At 43.5% G+C, this 20,965-nt stretch overlaps 1 protein-coding gene across 1 annotated transcript in view; it reads left to right on the top strand.

Moving 5' to 3' along the window:
- Window positions 1-2,486: 2,486 nt before the first annotated feature.
- The window catches only part of ccnd2a (cyclin D2, a), a 97,797-nt gene continuing 79,318 nt past the window's right edge, over window positions 2,487-20,965 (top strand). Inside the window, exon 1 of the mRNA XM_044123861.1 lies at window positions 2,487-2,606. The gene's annotated coding sequence lies outside the window, so the exon portion shown is untranslated. The remainder of the gene's footprint in view (window positions 2,607-20,965) is intronic.

Here is a 20,965-nt window from a genome sequence, read left to right as displayed (position 1 = left end):
TTTCTCCTGGAGGATCAGAGACGTAGAAGATGTTTTTCATGATGCATAAAGAGATCAGAGCTCATTTCCAGGAGGAAGACATGATTGATATTTTCTGATTCAGTGCTCGTGTTACTGAAATAACTCCCATAAATTCCCTCTAAATGCAGTAGATGCAGCCTGGGTTTGACTGCACAGTAAAAGCTGGACTGGCAGTGCTCTGCAGAAACTACTTGGCTGTTATGAACAATGAGAGAGAATGATTAAATATTGCACAATCACTGCATTAATACCTCTGTAGAGTGAGAAAAAAGCCACATTTCTCAGTAAATCAACACAAACAATAACAAATCTGGCTGAATCTCATGAGCAGAGCAGGAAATTTGGGATTTCCTGAGCAGCATGGTGTCAAACAGAAAGCAGCTGTTCTTGTTTTCTCTGTGCTGACAGGAGAATCTGGAGCTTCAACTTGTTTTTGGCTCTTTAAACTTTCCGCGTTGCTGTTCGTCCAGCAGCAGTTCCAGGCCGTTTCAGCTTCCACTTTTACATGCAGGAAAACATGTGGTTGCTCTAAAAGAAAAAACCTTGCATTGACTTGACGTTTTAGGCAGATTTCATATGGTTTACGTATAACGGCATTACATGCCTTGTGCATTAATTTGCCCAGAAAATCTGCTTTCTAATGAACTTCTACCCAGCTGTGAGCTTCTTCTGCGAGGATCACAAAGTGTTTCCAGGTCTTCTCCAGCGTCGCCTCAGACTGGAAACCTTTTGTTTTTCTCCTCAACATCAACACCAAGTCAAGACAAGTTTATTCATACGCATTTTTAAAACAGAAAGTCTGAGCAACGTGCCGAACTGAACAGAGACCAGAAAACATAAAACTAGCAAACACAGAATGTCTAAATGCTGCAAAAAGTAGCAAAGATAAAATTCATGTCGTTAAGTATGCTTGAGCATCAGTATAGCACATGTAGGACCTCGTACTTTTCAGACTGGACTGGAACATTTTAATTTAGGAAAAGTACACCTTCAGGTCATTTTAAGTTTACAGAAGTATTTATCATTTCTTTTTACTTTTTTCTTTCTTCAAAGGATCAACATGTTGGCCCAAAAAGGTTGTTCTTTTCCTGCTTGTGACACATCAAAACTCATAATTACTTCCAAAATGTATATTTTCAACCAAGGCGGTCACCATTTTTTACCTGCTGGGTTGATGACGGCTTTTGGTCTGTTCTCTACAGAGTAAACGTAGGAAGGCTAACTTTACCTCAGAGGCTGTTAATCATATTGCGCATGCTTGGTGTAATTTCAGATAATGCCACACTGTGTCGCTGTTGGCTGCAATTACTTGAAAAAAAGAAGAGCTGAGTGGGAGATGGCTGAACACAACTTCCAAAGGACCTACAAGTGTGCCCTCAACATTTCTCGCCAGAAGACTTTGTCAACCAGCAAAACTGATGAAAGCGCTGATCGGTGATCGTTAACGAGCCAAAACCAAATGCCTGCAGACAGTTTTTATCCACAACGTTTCTATAACCCGCTGCTGCTGCGGCTAGTGAGCAAAAAATGCTGAGAGAAACATTGATAGGCAGCAGTGGAAGCCATTTAAAATGCTAACGGAGCTAAAGCTACTGCTGCCGGTCCAGGCTGAAGACCGGACTGGACACAGAGCGATGTACTTCCCGGCTCAAACAGTCCGACTGGAGGAACATTCTTCTTCTTTTGTGCTTTATTGGTGGATGGCAAACCAGCTTCAGGTGCATTTACTGCCACCTAGCGGGCTGGAGTGTGGATGTTAATGATAGAGGGACTGCATCAATACACACATTAATGTGCACCCATGTAGGCTACATACACACACACACACACACACACACACACACACACATATACATATTCATACTTTTAAGTACAATTAAACAACCTGGACATCCATGTGACAATATTTTATTAAAATTATTTTTTTAAAAAACCCACTGTATTGTTTTTACATCTAAAATAAATATTTCTCAAATATCTATTGTTACAGCTAATCGTGGATCCCTTTAAGTAAATTTAAAGCATTGCAGAAGTACACTCTTATTTTAAAGACTTCTGGTGCCGTTTGATATTGAGTGGAGTACAAAACATTTTTATAGTAAATGTAAACAGGAGTCAGTTATTCTGCTCAAGGATTGGAGGATCTGTTGGTTCTTTCTAGCAAAAAGAAGTTTGAATTCTACCAAAGTGAATGTAAGTGTGTAAAAGCTGCAGTCAGTGAAGCTTCACTTTGTTTTTCTTCAGTGAAGCAGAAAATAAATTAACTGAAAAAACTGTTTTTGTGCCTTCACTTTAAAAATAAAACCCAAATGAACAGTTTGAGTCCGGGGTTCCGATGGGGTTCCGATGAGGTCCAGCCTCCCTGTCTGGCTGCGGATCCCGGCTCTGGACCGGGCCCGTTGACCCAGGTTCGGGCTGCGGGGCGGAGTCTTCGCTCCTCCCAGACCAATCACAGCTCACGGTTCGACTTTGTAAACAACTCTTCCACGCTGCTTTTTAAAACCCACTTTTTTTCTGGTTCCGAACCAAGGAGGAACGCCGCGGTGCTGCGCTGAGCTGAACCCGAACCGAACCGCCAGAACCAGGTGAGAATGATCCGAGTTCGGGTTTCTGTCGGTGCCGTTTGGCAGCACGCGCCTGCTGCTGCGAGCTCGTGCTCAGGTGACCGAGTAGCGGAGGCTGCGGGTGGGAATCAGCTGACATGTTCCCGGACCGAACCGGAGCCGAACCGGGGGGAGTTCGGGGACACCGTGTCCATGTTGGGAGTGATGACGCCACAGTGAGGCAGGAAACTTTCCGCTCTAGATTGTAAGAGGCCGAACCGAACCGAACTACTCATCTGAAACCCACCAAGACAGAAGCTTCAGCTAAGGCTGCTTGAGAGAACGGGCCAGAGGTTCTGATTGTTGCACATGTAGGATTCCTCCAGAACCAACTCTGGTTCTGGTTCGGCTCCTGGCTGATTGCTGATGGGTCAGAGGAAATCACTGACAGATTGTTATTAACCTGCTTTTACTGCGTCAAAGCGCCGAACAGAACCTGAGCTCAAATGGCTCCATTTGGACCCGCAGCAGGTACATATTAGCGGAAGAAAAGGGTCCAATTATGGTTTAACAGCTCCGGGTTTGTGTAGCAACTGCTGGAATAATCACCAGTCAGCTTGATGTGACAGTTTGGCTCTTAAATTTCAGATTTGTCAGTAAAATGATGGACTTTAAATCTGCTTCACTGTTAACTCAGCGAGGCGTCCGCTGCTGCCCCCTACGGCGTTGCAGGGAACTGCAGCCTGGATGTTGTGCTGTGAGCTGCAGAAATAAATGTTCTCTGAACGGATGTGGCCTCAGCCTCGCTGGGGAGTGTGTGTGTGTGTGTGTGTGTGTCACCCTGAAGGAGGCAGGGCTGAGGAAGAGGAGGAGCGCTGGCTTCCTCTAACAACGGCTGAGAAGTCGGGAGGTTTGGCAGAGGCTGCTGTGAGTTCTGGTGAAGTTTGAACACCTGCGCTGCATTCATCTGGTTTCACTGTAAACTGTGTGGAAATGTGATGCATTCATGTTGATCTGCTCTGGGTTCATCTTCATCCTCACTGCGGTTCTTCTTCCTCTGTCTGTCTGTCTGTCTGCGACCCAGTAAGGAATGGAGCTGATGTCGGCATTAGAGGTCTTCCTCATCCAGTTATTAACATCAACCTGTAAATTTCATCTGATGCATGCTGCAGCAGAACGACACCTAAAGTACCAGTAATAGTTTGATTGATCAATTTGTTTTATAATCAGGTTGAAGCTTTTTTACATAATCTTCTAAAAATGATAAATAAACCCACAAGTTCTAGAAAAAAACTGCAATGTTTTTATCTCTCTTTTAAAACCTAAAAATGATGATTAAAAAATTGACAACAAATTTTCTGTAATAGATATTTATTACAGTTTGTGATGTTTTTTTAACACGTTGCAACATTCGCTGTATTTATTTAACTGGAATTGATTTGCCACCTGATCGGGCGGACTCAACCTTCAGGGGGCGCTGCACCAAGAACCACTGAAGGAACCGACACAAAAACTTCTACAGAAGAAACTGAGCAAAACTTCCTTCTTCACCAGATGGAAACAAGATGGAGGCGTCAGATTTTAATGTTGGAGGATTTCTCTTTAGTCTTTGGCTGAAGACCAAACAAGCAGAGGTTATAGGCACCACATCATTTGTGCACCTCTGTACAGGCAAAATGTTTCTCTGCCCCCTGCTGGCCTGGATGCGCACTACATTGTGTTCAGTACTGTTTGAGGTTTGGTTGTGCTGTGATGTCAGTGTAGTTGGTTTTTTATGGAAAGGTTTTTGTGTAAACCTACAGGTGATTTCATGCCTGCTCTGTTTTCTGTCTTCTTGTGATGGACGGCGTCCTGTCCAGGTGGAGACCGCTGGCTCTGTCGGACTGACAGGAAGTGAAGTAGATGGCTGTGGCTGCTTTAGCATTTAGCCTCTAACAGTGAAAGATGCACCTTTCTGCTCTGTGGCGACTGGATTATTCTGGGTTCTGCTTCATTTTTACTAAGAAAGGAGCTGACTTGAACTAGACCGCTTTGAGTTGCGTCATCAGCTGAGCTGTGTGAAGGCTGCGGCCCGGCAGGCCGGATGTTGTCTCGAAGAACAGCTGAGCTGCAGATGGCAGGCCTGTGGTTGGCTGTGCTGCTCGTGCACTGCAGCTGGAAAACCGCTTCATCCGACTGATTCTTGTTGTTTTGCATTTCATGCTGCACACTTTCATTTCCTGCCAAATGTTTCTTGTGCTGGCAATCAGATGGAGAGTGCTGCTTGGTGACGTGTTGCTGTTCATAATGATCTGCTCTGCTAGACAACCAGCTAACGCGAAGCTCATCTACGTCATCGCTTCCTGGAACAGCAGCTGAACAAAACAAGGCGCCTGCCTGACGCGGTTTTAGTGGTTTGATGACTTTAAATGTGCAGCGTGTCGAGCAGAGAGGAAGACGAGCTGCAGGTGGAGAAGAGACGTCAGGAGGAAGGTTCCTCATCAGAGTCCAGAGAGGCTGAGCCCGCAGCATCAGCGGCGCCCGCAGCATCGGCGGCGCCCGCAGCATCGGCGGCGCCCGCAGCATCGGCGGCGCCCGCAGCAGCAGCGGCGCCCGCAGCATCAGTGGCGCCCGCAGCATCGGCGGCGCCCGCAGCATCAGTGGCGCCCGCAGCAGCAGCGGCGCCCGCCGCAGCAGCAATAACAATAACAGTAATCATGATGTGGCAGATGTTGGACAGCAACTGCTTCTGTGATCAGGAAGCTGCAGCAGTTTAATAATCTCCACGGTTGAAAGAATTCATATGAAAATCTTATTAAAAAGCTCATTTCTACATCAATTTTTAAGATTTTTTTTCAATCAAAAATCTAAAACCTTTTCCAGCCAAACACCAAACGTTTCTCAAGTCTTTATTGTTTTTTACTGGAGCTCCTTCCTGATCTTATAAGTCATCCTTCAGGCCAAAATCTGAGTATTTTTACTCCACCTCCACCTGCAGGTGGTCATAATATTATGGCTGATTGACAGAGCTTTGTCCTCCAGGAACAACTGGTGTGTGTGTGTGTGTGTGTGTGTGTGTGTGTGTGTGTGTGTGTGTGTGTGTGTGTGTGTGTGTTAGCATGAGTAAGGACCGTGTAAACCCTACCTTCTGCTCCTCCTGGGGTTTTTTTCCATTTTTTTCTGCAAAGAGTTTTTGCGGCGCTAGGCAGACAGGAAGGGTCGTGAGGACCGGGAGTTGAAGCCGTGTCCGCCGCGTTGAGGACCGAGGCCTCCAGACGTGGGGCGTGCTGACCCGCTGCGCCACCAAGCACGGCCCTGCTCCTCCTGGTTTTAAACTGAGTCAGGATTTTTCTGGTTGTTTCTCTGAACTCCTTCAGAGACCTGGAATAAAAGTGCAAACCAGCTGAAATTGAACATAATATCGTCCCTTTAAGGGTGGAAAAATGTTGGTGTAATTGGAAGCACGGTGCTCTTCCTGAATATCAATGACAGAGAAAAAACGTGGTTTCATAATGAATGTGTAAAGCAGCCAGTGTAGCGCAGCTTTGCTGCATATTTTTCACATTAGTGTACGAGGCGCAGGGCGTTCATTTGTCTGGCCTGCGAGGCGTGACGCGCTCTTCTTGTTTAAAGTAATCAGGAGAGAGAGGAAGACGCTCCAGCTGTGATGAAGGTGTGTCTTGTTTTCTTCTGGTTTCATGGCTGCTGACTCTGCAGAGTGATGCTGAAACTCCCTGATCGTCTCAGCTGGGAACACGCTGTCTGTGCGGCGCCACTGTTTACTGATTTAGCAGCTCATCTCTACCTCCCCCACAGAGCTGGTGGTTTACACACACACACACACACACACACACACACACACACTTTCTTCCGGCCTGTCTGTGTCTTTGTGTGTGAGAGAGACAAATGAGAACTGCTGCAGCAGTCAAGTGTTTGACTAAAAGAGTCTCATTTTTAAATAGTTAATAAATTCATAGTAAGTCATTGTAACAGCTGCCAGTTATTTCTTTGAGCCACAAAAGACACTAGAGTCTTTTGTGGCTCTAGTGTCCCTTATATGACAGCAGGCTGACAGGAAAAGGGGGGAGGAGAGGGGAAGACATGCGGCAAATGTCTGCTGGGTCCGGGAACCGAACCTGGGACGAACGCGTCCAGGCCTCTAAACGTGGGTCCCGCTGTCCCCTACGCCACCACAGCACGAGTTCATGTCAGTTATTAAACCAACCTTTGGTACCGTAAACATTTCTTTTAAATTTATCTTTCCATCTGCAGAATAATGATATAAACTCTGAATCTATAAATTATGTTCACCTTGGAGAAGAAACAGTTGGCTTTCATTCAGGAGTCTCTTCATAGATGGTAGAAGCCTGACCTCTAGTGGTCACGAAGCAGCCATGCACCGACTCATAACATTTCAGAGTCAATCAATCAATCAATCAGTCTTAGTGGAGCACCTTTCATACAGAAACAAAAGTTGTTAACATCAGATCAAAATGAGAGACAAAAAGCAGAAAAGGTAAAGAAATTCAGGGAGACTAAAAACCTGACAGGGAGGAAGCTGGAGCCCCCAGAGAGGCTGGGATTCGAACCCAGAACCACCTGAGTCACAATTAAATCTAAATGTACTTTGCACATTTAAAAAGGTAAACCATTTTTAATAATCACAAGTCATTAAATATGATCAAGGACAAACTTCCTCAGATTAGGAATAAATAATAATAATAATCATTTCCTGATCGTATGTCCGTTTCTTCTCCATTGTTCATTTCTTCCATTGCTTCTCTCCTCATCTTTCCTTCCATTCTGCACCGCGGTGAGTCGCCGCTCTGCCTCAGACATTCAGTCCAACCATAACCAGACTTCGCAGCTTGTGAGTCATGTCCCAACCTGAGCTGCTTCTGGTTCTGTTGGACCCAAAACGCCTCAGTTCTGCTCACACGTCAGTCCTTCCAGTCTATGGAAAACCGGTTGAGAAGGGCTCAGATGTTTGCAGGTGCCATCATCAGCTGGAACGTCTGTCTGTCCAGGTTTTGGACCAAGGTCACCGCCTCGGGCTTGTGGAACTGTCTGCGAGGTCAGAGGTCAGCTTTGGATTTTATCCAGAAGAGAGACAAAAAAAATCACTTCACATGTTACCATGGAGACGGTTCTGGAAAACAGCCAGTACAAAGAGGAAAACCTTTGGACTCATTGTGGTTTTTACTGAACTCCCAGGAAAACGGCGCTGAACATCAACTTCACCAGGTTCAAAGGTCACAAAACGGAGCCTGAATGTCAGGAACACTGATAGTGGGTGGAGCCAAAATCTAGAGGATGGATTCAGTAAATTAATGGGCGGAGTCAATGCACTACGGCGTTCCCTGCAGTCCAGAGGGAGGCGGGCTGTGATTGGTCAGTAGTTTGTGTTTTATGCAGAACTGATCTCAGTGACCTTGATGTTTCTACTAATCTGCTTCCACTATCCGGTTTCTGACTCTGCACACGTCTTGAAGCACAACTCATTAGAAACAATCAGTGACTCAGAAGTGCAGGGTCAGAAATGTTCTCTCTGATTCACCTGAAGATCAGCAGGAGAAAAGGTCTCAGTCATGACCAGTCAGCGCCTGAAGCAGCCATGATTTCCAAACGGCCTCCTGTCCCGTCGTCTGTCAGTCTGTCATTCCCACAGAGCAGCACTTCCTCTTTCTCTGCAGATTGTGTAAGACTCTGTGTGTAACCGCCAGGTGTAATAAGAAATGGAAGAACAGATCTCGCTTGCCTCACTAATGCTAGTGCTATGCTAATGCTATGCGAACTAGGGCTATTGTAAACAAATATTTTAGCAATTTGGTAATCTATCGATTATTCTTTCGATGAATAATTCAATAATCAGATAAAAAAAGATCAAATAAAACATTGGTAAATCTAACATAACAGCAATTTTACTATCGCATGTCAACATCAGACCAATTTTTCACATTTGAGTTTCCCTAAAAATAACTTTTCTGGAGTTTAGAAAATTAACTCGTAACAATAATAACTCACTTTCTAAATTAACCTGAAGAAAAGTTATACAAAAATCTGAAATTATAATCATTTTAATAATAAAGATTGAGACTCACAATATCTATACTCCAGCTTTTGGTTTCTGTCTTCATCCTCAGTCAATATAATAGATGAACTCTGACCTTGCCCAGACATTTATAGCTCTATGTTCATGTTAGTGACGGGATTTGACTCCTTCGTTCGTCACACTCAGAAACATCAACCATCAACGTTCTCCGCCACACATTTGTTGAGACCAGGATGATATGAAATAAATGTTCCTGTTCGTCCGTAAAGCTACACTTACTTTAATCATCTAATGCTCAGTCTGTCCGCTCACCTGTATAAATACACCTGCAGCGCTCGAACTTGAACATTGGACGTTATGCTGCTAACAGTTAGCTTTTGTCAACAACTCAGAGGGAAGTCAGAGCTCCGCGCAACGCAAATAATAACCCGACCGGAACGGTGCGCTAAATAATGACATATAAATGAACGAAGCTTCGAGGCAGGTACATTTTCCTCAAGGAATTTTAATAATCGAGGTGCTGGAATCATTCGAGGAGTCGCTTCAGCCTAACGCTAACATCCCACCCATCAGGAGGACGAGTGGGTTAGCCTAACCTACCCTACAACTGAAGGACCACAAAGCTTCGATTCCACAGTCAGAGATTAGAAATCTGCTGATTACTGTAATAGTGTAAAATGTAACGTATTGGGCTAGGACCTTTAACATGTTAATTTTCATTATTTAATGTGGAAACTTTTTAAATGTAATTAATCACTTCATCTGTTTCTTTTTTTACACACAAAAGCTCTGAGACGGAACCTTTCTATTTGTGTTTCTGGTACGGCTGTTAAACTGACGCACAAGCAACATCCACTTACTGTCCTTTTGTTAATCTCTCTGGTTACTTTTTTATTGCTATGCTGGCTGTTTTATTATGACCTTTAACCTTTAATCATCTTATTGATGGGAGCCAAAGCTCCTCTTTTATTTTCATTCTCACTTCTTCAACACCAAACGAAAGATTGAAGCCACAAGTGTTCCCTTCCTGTAATTTTCCATGTCTGCTTGAGCAGGCAGGGCTGTGTGTGTGTGTGTGTGTGTGTGTGTGTGTGTGTGTGTGTGTGTGTGTGTGTGTGTGTGTGTGTGTCCTTTTAAACACGACACACACTCAGCCTCGTTTCAGTTTCCTGCTCGTTGCTCAGTTCCTTCTCAATGATTTCCTGACATGAATCCGTGTTGCAACTCATGCTGGGTGAGGAAGAACGCTGTGCCCTCCTCTTCTTCTTCTTCTCCTGGACCGGACCGGACCGCAGTTCCCTGTCTGCGGATCCAGAAGAGTGTGTGCTCTGACGCGGCGTGCTGGTGGGGCCCCTTAACAGGGGCCGGCTGCTCCAGACTCCCTCGCTGCCCTGGTCCACATTCCTTTAAGCGAAGCTTTATAGTTCTGACATGTTGGAGGAGAGGCGCGGCCGCGCGGGTCGGCGCGGTGCGGGTCGGCGCGGTGCGGGTCGGTGCGGGTCGGGTCGGGTCGGGTCGGTGCGGGTCGGCGCGGTGCGGGTCGGGTCGGCGCGGTGCGGGTCGGTGCGGGTCGGGTCGGGTCGGCGCGGCGCGGTGCTTTCAGTGTTTGAGAGGAGAAACGTTGGGAGCTTCATGCGCTCCATCTCTCCTCTCCAGTCTCCACGCTTCGCTCCCTGCTGCTCTGGATAAAATCATTCAGTCTTCATCTGACCCTCAAACAGGAAATGATGTCACTGGTTTTCACAAAGCCTTGTGTTAGCAACATTTTCTGCATTATTTTGCAGCCGTTCCAGAAACACATAAACACAAATACAGCTTTGCCACTTTGTATGGAAAACATTATGTTTTATTAATTGTGTTAATTTTGATTAATTGCATAATTTATTTTTCCAGCCATAAAACTAGTAAAGCAAGATGGTGGCATTGTTGCCAAAGTAAGAACCGGTGGGGAGGCAGCAGAACGCTGTGGACGCCGGCGCGTTCTTCCTTTCCTCACACCCTGATGGACGCAGCAGAGTTATAAACATATAACCATTCGGATGGATGGAAACCATGGCAACAACTTAACAACTTGATGATAAAAAAAATAAAAACTAACAGAAATGTTGGCATGAGTTTTTGTTCCTTGTAGCTGTGATGTGTTGACATCCTGCAGCCTGTCAGTTTGTATCAGGCCAAATTAAAAGCATAAAATGTTGTAATCAGAATGACTGGCGGATCCAGGATGAGTTTAATCATCTGCTACTCCTGAAGGCGACGAGGATTTACAGGGAATATTTTCAGAAACATAGAAACACATAGAGCAGTAAATTTGTTTGGTTGAAACATTTATTAATTTCCCTACAGTTCATCAGTTTACTGTTCTTTATCTCCATAACAATAATTGTTTTCAGAAAGCTTGATTCCAACTTTTCTGGAACTAAACCACATATGAATGATTAATAAACACAGCCGGACCAGGAGCTGGGATGAATCTGGATGTTTGTTGGTCTCTGGCTGAGCAGAAGTCACACTGATCAAAACTCAGGTAGAAAACTCACCTGGCCACAAGAAGGAGCAATTTCAGATCATTTGAAATTGTTGCTCATTTTGTAATAAAGATTGTGCATTTATTATTTATTCATCTGGATGTAACGTCCAATTGATTAAATCTATTACCAAAAGCTTTCCATCACTGCGCCGCAGTGACCTTTAATCTGTTGTTTCCATGGCAACATGACTTTGTTTGCTGACTTCCTGCCCTCAGTAATCCTCCAGGTGGATGGTCAGAATCATTGCAGCTCCAGCTCAGCTTGCTGAATTCCTGCTTTTTCCCGTTAAATGGCCTTCAGGAAACAGCCAATCATGAAGTTTTATCTGAAGTTATGAAAGTTCAGATCTCTCCAGAGCCAGACTAATTGCTCTCTGCAGTCCCTTGTCCCAGTAGCTGATGTTTGTTCTGGCCATTTATCCACCACATCAGTCCAGGTCACTTTTGCAACCTTCATGGGAAAGTGGCTGAAAACCCCACAGCGAGCAGTTTGCTGTCAGAATGCGTGCAGTGCTGCCACTTTAGTGGTCAGAGGACTGTAAACTCTGTGCATGAGTACACATGTTTTCCTGCTTTTCAAGCATTAAACCCACTTGCTGGGAGTTGGTGAGGGGAAAATCCTGATCTGCAACAACAAAGGGGGCTTGTAGCTGGAGGGACCCCTCTGGTCAATGAGATGCAGACCTTTAAATTCCTGCAAATACAAGTTTCCTAATGACCCCATGCTGCAGGTTTCCTCTCATTTTGCTCTTCGGTTCTTTTCAGAGATTGAAAGAATTTAGCTTGATGGATTCTAGATGTATATTAAAGAGATGGACGAACTTTTGGAGCAGACGGGGTCGTTCTGCTGTAGTACCTGCAGTTGGCCTTCAGGTGGAGCTGCTGCATTCATTTTACTGCCGAAGCTGAAGCCGCTGTAAAGAAACGGATTTATGGCCGAATCCACTCATGACCAGAACCCCGATTATTCCTAACTTTATAACCAAAACAATTTTATACATAAAATACATTTAAAAATGAAGTTGAATAAATTCTGGGAGTCTTAAGTTCTGACTGGACCAGAACCCTGAAAACAGACTGGCGGGAATCATTTCAACAGCGCTTCACATTTAAACTGTTCCGTTTAATGTGGTCAGATAAAATAGTTAAATAAACCTCATATGGGCTATCACAGGTCAACAAGTACAAAAATGTTTCTGGAAATTAACAATAGAAATAATTACTATAGATACATGATGTATCAGTATCAACTTCATATCGGCACTAAAACTACATTCTGGTTTCTTTCTGCAGAGTCCAGCAGAAATAAAAACGTTAAAATTAAAATGAGTAGATCGTCTGTAGAATCTGTACATGGCAGTTCGACGCTCAAACTCTTTGGTTTTATTTCTTTTCTTTCAGCTGAATGAATCCATGATTGAGAAAAGAAATTATTATTTGTGCTATTGTTCATGTTGGTGGGATTTGTAATTATGAAGTTTTTATTACAGTTTAAAGATGAAATTCAGGATTTCCCAGGGGAAACTCTCTAAGGGTCCATCGGGTTTTAGAGAATAAAAATGGTTAAAAGTTAACTGGAAAATTAACAATAATACCAGATAAAAATGTTATTGGAAGACATTATTGGCTTTACTTAAACTGACAAACAAAATATAATGAAATATATATATATATATTGCACTTAAGTCTTAATGAAGTAATCAGTCAGTAGATGTTGAAACAAGCTTTGTAATGCTGAGCACATTTAAAAGGAAAATAAATACATAAAAAAATGACATAAAATGGTCAGTGATGATCCTTGCTGTGCTGAACTACATTTTCTTCCACATTATTATTCTAATAACTACTAGGAACAAAATCCCAGCATTTATTTTATGAAGTTTTCTTCCCGTTTATCTGCTGGCTGTGATCGGTTCTGATCCATCTTGGATTTACTCGGACGACTGATTGGTCGAAAAGTCCTGGTTGAACTGTGGTCCAGCAAAACCTCGTGTTGCTGCGCGCATCGCTACAAGAAAGTCACAGAACCAATACAGGGACAGTTTGGTACCGAGACGTCCTGCAGGGGAACCGGAAGCGTGCGGGACGTAAACGGGCCGCAGATTCAGCGCCTTAATCATCGATCTGTGAGCGACGCCATCTTGTTGCAGCAAAGAGGAGCAGAAAACTTTCACAATAAGAGCCTTTACACTGTGAAAAATGCTCTGAACTTTAACATGTTTGGGTTGATAAATAAATTGTTGAGAGAGTAAAAATGTTATTAAACACATTACATAATTGCAGTATTAAAACTGTAAACATTTATTAAGTTAGATTAATGAATTTCATTGCTACAATCTTAAAGTTTAACTGTTGGAGCTTCATTATGTTTATCTGAGTTGGTGCTAAATTGGGTGAATCGGTTTGAGAGTAAATCAATTTCTAAAGTAAATTTATGAAGGCAGGAACTTCTTAAAGAGACAGAGGCCAATTTCAAAGCGTCAGGTTCAGTTAGATGCAATCAAATTTAAGACATGCAGCATTTTTCTAACAGCTGTAAGATCAGTACATGATTGTGCTGTAAAATGGAACTGTGTGCCAGGAAGCTGCATATTATCATCCTTCAATATGTCAGATCATTTGACAGATTAGAAAAAAAGATATTTTAAGCAATGCTGCTCATAACTTGGCCAATTATAGCTCCAGATTTCCTTCAACATCTAAATAAAAACAACTTAGAAGTCATTGCCTCAGTATTTAAATGTAATCATGTGCTGAAGTCTGACTTTAACACGTTGCTATGGTCACAGGTTTGGCATAGTTAAATACCCAGACAGGAAGATTTCTGGTTTCATGTTTAGAGCTTAATATTCAGTCTTTTAGCAGCAATACGGCAGCATGTTTAATATTTAATCTGAGCAGGAATGTTATTATTGTATTTATTAAAACAATAAACTTCAACCCAGACAATAATAAAAGCCTTACAAAACTTTAAATAGATTTAATGCTGAAGAAAATATTCCAGTTTTCAATAACATATTTGTTCATTCTGTAGAGGTTGATTCATAAATACAGATGTACATATTTCAGTTTCCTTTATAAAACTGAAACATTATGAAACTCTTTATGTTGAACATCCGTCCCTCTCTGGACGCCTCTATGCTCATAAACCCAGAATCCTGATCCTTCTTATGCTTTAATGTTTAGACATATTAAATCACATTTTTCTTTATACATATTCTGGGTTGTTTAGAAATTTACCAAGTGACGAAGCATGAATCCATTTCATTCAACTGGTTCTCTGCAGTGAACTTTCTTTCTCCACATCCAGAAACATCTTTCTGTTAAACAGAGAAACTTGCATGGCTGCATTTTGGTGTCATTGTTTCTGTTCTGGGTTGTGATGGATCCCAACAGCCTGCAGGTGTGTAACCATCTGAGGCGTAACCGTCCAACCAGAGCCCCCCCACACCGCAAGCTTTAGCAAGCAGAAGAGAGGAGTCGGATCTGATCGGTGTGTTAATATGAAGTGGAACATCAGGCTGCTTTGTGTTTTAACAGAACGTCGCATTTAGCTCCAGCTAACCCACGTTAGCCTCATTTCAGGTTTCTTCAGGTTGGACCGAGTTCTGACTGTTAGCACCCTGCTAGCTGTTGGTTGTGACGTCCACTAGCATGCAGAGACGCAGCAAAGCAGCCGCTGTGGATCAGCAAGCAGCAGGATGGAAAGGCCCTGATGCAGGCGGCGGCGCAGGCGCAGCACTTCCTGTTCTGGGTATTAATTTTCAGAGGATTTCCAGGAATGGGATGCTATTGGTGGTTCTAGGTGTTTTTTTCTATTTCCTGTCTAGATTTTTTTTCTAGCTACAGAGATCTGCTAACTTCAGTCTCAGGTTTCAGACGGCTGCTAATCTCTACAGTCGGACCGGTCAGAACCAAGCAGAACCTCTGGCCTGCAGCTGCAGATCCAGTGATCTTTTGACTCTGGGATGCAGCCGCCGCACATTGCAGGAAGCGTCACATGGGTCATCTGAGTTCATCTGAGGTCATTTGTCTCAGGCTGAGTGGATTGAACCGTTTCTGTTTTTCATCACATCATCGTGAATTTCAGACTCATGGATCCAAATATTGATCAGGTTCTGGAAACGTTTACATCTGGAGAGAAGCTCTGCTTCCATCAGCCTCGTTTACCCAGACTTCTCCACAGCGGAGACAGGTGGAGGACAGGCAGAGCCTAGACGTAGGGATTACTTCAGAAGAGACAGGAAGTGTGTTGCCGTACATCAGAAATCCCTGAAGAACAGGAAGTGATGTGGAAACTGCTTCCTGTGTTTTAAGTTGAACACGTCTCTGTTCATGGGACGGCTACAGAGCAGCACGCTAAAGCTGCAGCACGCTAAAGCTGCAGCACGCTAAAGCTGCAGCACGCTAAAGCTGCAGCACGCTAAAGCTGCAGCACGCTAAAGCTGCAGCACCTGGGGTCCGACCTGTGTGAGCTGTATCCTCCATATTTGCTGTTTTAAAACTATAATTTGACTCTCTGGGTGTGTGACCTACAAGGACAATCGGCTTTGTTTTATTTGGGGGTGTCAGTGTTGACAGTGACTGTCCCCCAGAGAGGGGAAGTTATGCTAACTTAGCAGCAGGTTATGGCTTCAACTTATTATTTACCTTCTGCTTCCTGTTTTAATGCTGGTTAGTTGTGGAAGAAAACTGGTGTGTGTGTGTGTGTGTGTGTGTGGCCGGTCCAGATGGACTGACACTGGGGTTATAACAGAAACCAGAGCATCAAAGTGCAGCCGGACCCAGCAGCACTTACCCGGGGTATCAGATAAACGGCCCCCTGCTGTCACGGCGGCAGCCTGCGAGGAAACGAGTCCAGGGTCGTGACCTTGAAGTCAGACGCCGTCGGCCGCTGCGCGCAGACCGTCACACGGTAACCGCGGACCGGCGCCTCTATCGGCCAGATGGCCGGAGAACCCGAATCGTCTCTGAAGACCCCGCCGGGCCCCTGACGCCGACACATTAGCACCATGGCAACTGGGACAGGGCGACCACACACACACACACACACACACACGCACACACACACACACACACACACACTGTGCTCCTCTCTACCTGCCCTCTCCACTCGTCTCCATGTTTAAACTCCACCAGGTGTTCCTGTCTGATCCTCTGATATTTTTAATGTTTTAATTTCTGCTAAACTCCATGTTTAAAGGGAACAGCCAGGAGGCAACATGAGGCTCCAGGTCGGCCCTGAGCGTTGGTTCTGCGATAATGGGTCAGAATTCTGGTGATTGTTGTTCTGTGGTTCTGAGCCTGGTTTTGCCCCTCCCCGGGTTTCTGTCCTGGGTTCTGTTGCCTGTTTGCCCCGGCCGACAGAGGAATCTGTCAGAGGGCATCGGCCAGCCGATCGACCAATCAGAAAGCAGGAAGGGGAACTCGATGTGATCTGGTGGAATCGGCAGACGTTACCTGAGAAACGTTTATTTCAGATGTCAAACCAGTGAAAACCCTTTAGTTTATAAAATCTGAACCTGGTTCAGATTTTATAAATCTGTATCAAATCTGTCCCACAGATGTTGCAGTGTTGTTTACGGTGCAATGCATCATGGGTAGATGACGTATGCTTGATGCTACAAAGCTAGCTTCACCCAGCCAGAACAGTGAGTGATGTTCAGCAGTTTCAGTTTGGACCACAGCGCAACCGGGTCAGAACCTGGAGAACACTGTCAGCTCCGCGTTTAACCCGTTCATAGAAAAGCGGTTCTGTTCACTCGGAGAGAACGGTCAGGGTATTCAGATTTAAACAGCGCCTCCACAGGTCACAGCGTGTAACTGCAACTATCTTCATGTAGCCGCTCTCATCTGTTGTATGTAGTCCGCGTTGAGTGTAAAGGGCAAAAGGAACCAGCAGAGAAGGACCCCGGGGTGTGTTGCAGCAGGGCAGGTTTATTCTGTTTAAAACAAGAATATTCTCAGCATAGTTCTTGGGCTCTGGCTTTTCCACACACACCTTAGCCAATCAAAAGAACAAAAATAACCACATTGGCACGGTAAAGTCAATAAATGTCATTAACGTGGGAATTAAATACCCAGTGCAGCGCTGCGATAAACATAAAACAGTTGGGGAACAACATATAACAACTTGTGAGTTTGACAAACATACTTTTTAGGATTTTTGAATATTTTAATACACAAACAGAGGCAGCTTTGTACGCTCACCTCTCCCCAGTGCAGCTCGGCGCGAACACACAGGATATGACGTGGAAACAGGAAACGAGAACATATAGCTTCTCCGCCAAAATAAAATGAAATTCAAAAACTAAGAAAAACAAATATGCATAGATGATTAGGATGGATTTGAGGTGGAATATAAACAGTTTTACACACTTGCTACATTCAGAATATGAATTTTTATTTAGAGATGAAAAGAGAATCATAGAAATTTGTCTTTAATTGGTTTTTGATTAGAAAAAGATAATGTTTTATTTTTATATGCATTAAATGAACAGAAATGTAAACAGGTTATTGTGTAAATATTGTAAATTAGTAAACAGTTTTCAGACTGCGATGGTCTGATGCATCGTTACGTTTTAGGTAAATGTTTAACATCCCTCTGACCTGAAACAGAGTGTGCAGAGGAAACAGCGCCACCTGCAGTCACAGTATATGTTGGTCCCTGCTGTTAGAGTGATTAAAATTAGTATTTTTTTAAATGTGAGCCAAAGGCCAGTGATTTAACTTTATTTTAATTATCAAAAGAAGAAAATTGAACAAAAACAACCAGAGTAAAATTTAATAAGCTTTGTCTTCTTCCTATTCCTTTATGATCTGGATCTGGAAGCTTTTTGTTATAATGTTTAATTATTATGATGTATATATTCTTTTGTTTTCTTATTTCTCTGGCATTTTACTTGTTTAAACTAAATAAAGATTTCATTTCAAATATAAAAGTTTTGTGTAAAATGTTGACAAAATAAAAAGCGGCTCATTTTTAAATTTTACTGAATTATTAAATTGCAACACAATGCACTCTGTTTTCTTTTTTTAAATTCTGTGATTGTATTTTCCTTTCTTTAATGTGATTATTGATGTACTTCAATATAATTTAAAGTTAGTTTTTTTTTTAAAAAATGAAAATTTACTAAATTAAAGGATGGTTTTTCGTTCCTCTGGTTTCCATCCAGAGAAGCAGATGCTGATGGAGAGTTGATTAACTCTTGATCTAAACCTGAAGCTTTTCTTTTACAACTGGTTTATTTCTGTTAATAAGAACTACTGCATAAATAAAGCTTAAATTAATTTGCCCTCGTAGTTCTTTCATGTTTTGGTTATTTTCTAAACCAGAAACGAAAAAACAAAACCAGTTTTCATTTTAAAATACAAAACATCAGATTGAAGTAAAAAATAACGCTGGTATAAAATATATTTTTTTCCTAATTTTTAAGATGTCACCATGACATCATCGCTCATATATGTCAATGCTTTAAAAACCGACACACCCAAGATCTTCAAAATGTTACATTCATGTGTTTTTGTTTATGAATATTTGCTTTGCAGTTTAAAAAAAGCATCTCCCTGTTTTTCTGAACGTCCAGCGACTAAAAGCTGCTGAGATCCTTCAGCCTGCAGCGCCCCCTGCAGCCTCCCTCCATCAACAAACATCTCTGAGTTGTTTGTCTGAATTTTATGTAAAAGTGTTTGTTAGAAGTTTATTTTTTCCTCTGAGCAGAAAGAGGCTGTTACCTTACCCAAACCAGGCACACCTTGTTTCTTTGAATCCTTTTTCTTCATGCGCGCCTTTCGTTCGTCTTATGTGGTATTTCTTGCTCAGGCGCTGCCTTCTAATGGAAAAGCCCCATTTGGTTTTGATTTGAGCTACACACTAGTTCTGGTTGGTGTGTTTGATCCGACTCACGCTGTGGCCTAGCAACAGAACCGTAAGTTTACACTTCAAACAAGAGCTCAACATCTCAGATCAGAGCTGCTGATTTAATGCAGCTCACACATATTGTCATACAGGTCGTGAGAAATCGTTTTTCTATTTTAGACACAAGACAGAAATATGAAGCTGGTTCCTGAATTAGTCAAATAGATCTGGAAATTTTCACAATGCCTCATTTTTTCTGAATTTTAGTCATCAACAACATCACATGAAAGCGCTTTTACAGAACAACAGTCAAAAATCAGAGATAAATTTGTTCTTCCGATCCTTTATAAATAGTCAGTCTGATGTTGCGTGATGGCTGTCAGGCGATGCGGCCGCCTTGTTGGGGCGTGTCGAGCGGCCCTGCCGGAGACGCCACCATGTCTCACGATGTCCCTCCTGAGCTTCGGTCCATGGCGTCTCTCAGCTCATCATTCATCAGCAATATGAACACAGAGTGAAGGGTCTCTCTGCTCCTCAGCGATGGGTCCAGCAAAACCTCGTGTTGCTGCGCGTATCGCTACAAGAAAGTCACATAACCAATACAGGAACTGTTTTGTACTGAGACTAGAGTATCTGTCCACGGGATGCATCCACCAAAAGCATCTCTGGTATTTGTTGGATTTTGGAACCCCAGCTCAATCTGTTGGCTTTTACAGAGGGCAGTTAGAGCTGATGCCACCCAGGAGGTACAGAGGGAAATCCTGCCAGTTTCCAGGATCCTCTGAGACACTGGGACAACCAAAAGACAATCTATCCAAAGCTCTTCATTATAACTTACTTGGCCCCAGCCTCGTCTGTACCGTGTGAGCGGGTGAGATTTTCACATTATGATACATGTTCAAATTCTTTATTGAATAAATAAGATAAAGATATTTTAAATTTACTTGTAGTGATTTTTGATGTCCAGCAGGGGTCAGTATTCAGTGACACCCTATCAATACAGTTTGGTGAAGCGCTTCATGACGCCTCATTAATCCATCACTACTCATCCCAACTCTTGGCCACACCCTCAATGTCTCATGGCTCCGCCCACCGGTGACATTTTTTAAAATGGGTCTGGAGGCGGGGCTAAGCTTTCACTAGTGGGCTAGTTGCATTGTAAACTAATGACTGGAGAAGTTCCACTACTAATCCGCAGAGGGCGGAGTCACAGATTGGAAGCTTATAAATAATATGTTGGGATTAGTTAACTCTTAATTACGGTTAATAAGTTTTGATGGACCAGGTTTGGAGCAGGTCAGATTATATTCTTAGCCCCAATCTAAACTCCAGATGACCTGCGACCTTTTGAGATCTCCTCTGAAACACTTAAGAGTTCAAACACCAAATGTACTTTAACATGTATTAATAGCCACAGCTGAAACGTCGTAGCATTAGCACAGAAGCTAGGATCTGAGGATTCAGCCAATCAGTGGTAAGGAAGACAAATGGCGTTTCTGGATTGGCTGCTTTGCAAACAGCAGCCGATAGCGCTTCAGCTAGCATAGCATCTGGGCTCTTCAGCTTCCCAAGCGCATTTAGGAATGAGTGTTGACAAGGTCAGAGTTCAGCCCCTCTGGACCCCCTCCAGGTGAACCCGACAGTCTAGACCGGTTTCCGGAGCCGCCTTCAGTCCTGCCTGGTGTCATTTCAGACCTGTGTGTAGCTGTTGACGACGCCCTGCCGCCGTTCTCAGACCTGCACCCGCGGCTCATTTGTCTCCACGCGCGTCAATGTTTGTCGTTTCTTCATTCAGTCCTCCATGGATCCTCTGTTCCCACACTGCGCCCAGAGGTCGGTAAGCAGCTCAGCGTTTCAGCGGCTGGAAATCCCCCCAATGCGCACAATGAGGCCAGATATGATACCTCAGCACTGCAGGCAAGGGAGGCAGCCGGGGACAGCGCCGCTGCCTGGGAAAATCCTGCAGGAAATGCGACCAATTG

This window comes from Gambusia affinis, linkage group LG08 (genome assembly GCF_019740435.1).
Source record: "Gambusia affinis linkage group LG08, SWU_Gaff_1.0, whole genome shotgun sequence".
Classification (NCBI taxonomy): Eukaryota; Metazoa; Chordata; class Actinopteri; order Cyprinodontiformes; family Poeciliidae; genus Gambusia; species Gambusia affinis.
This window is presented reverse-complemented; position numbering and strand designations above follow the sequence as displayed.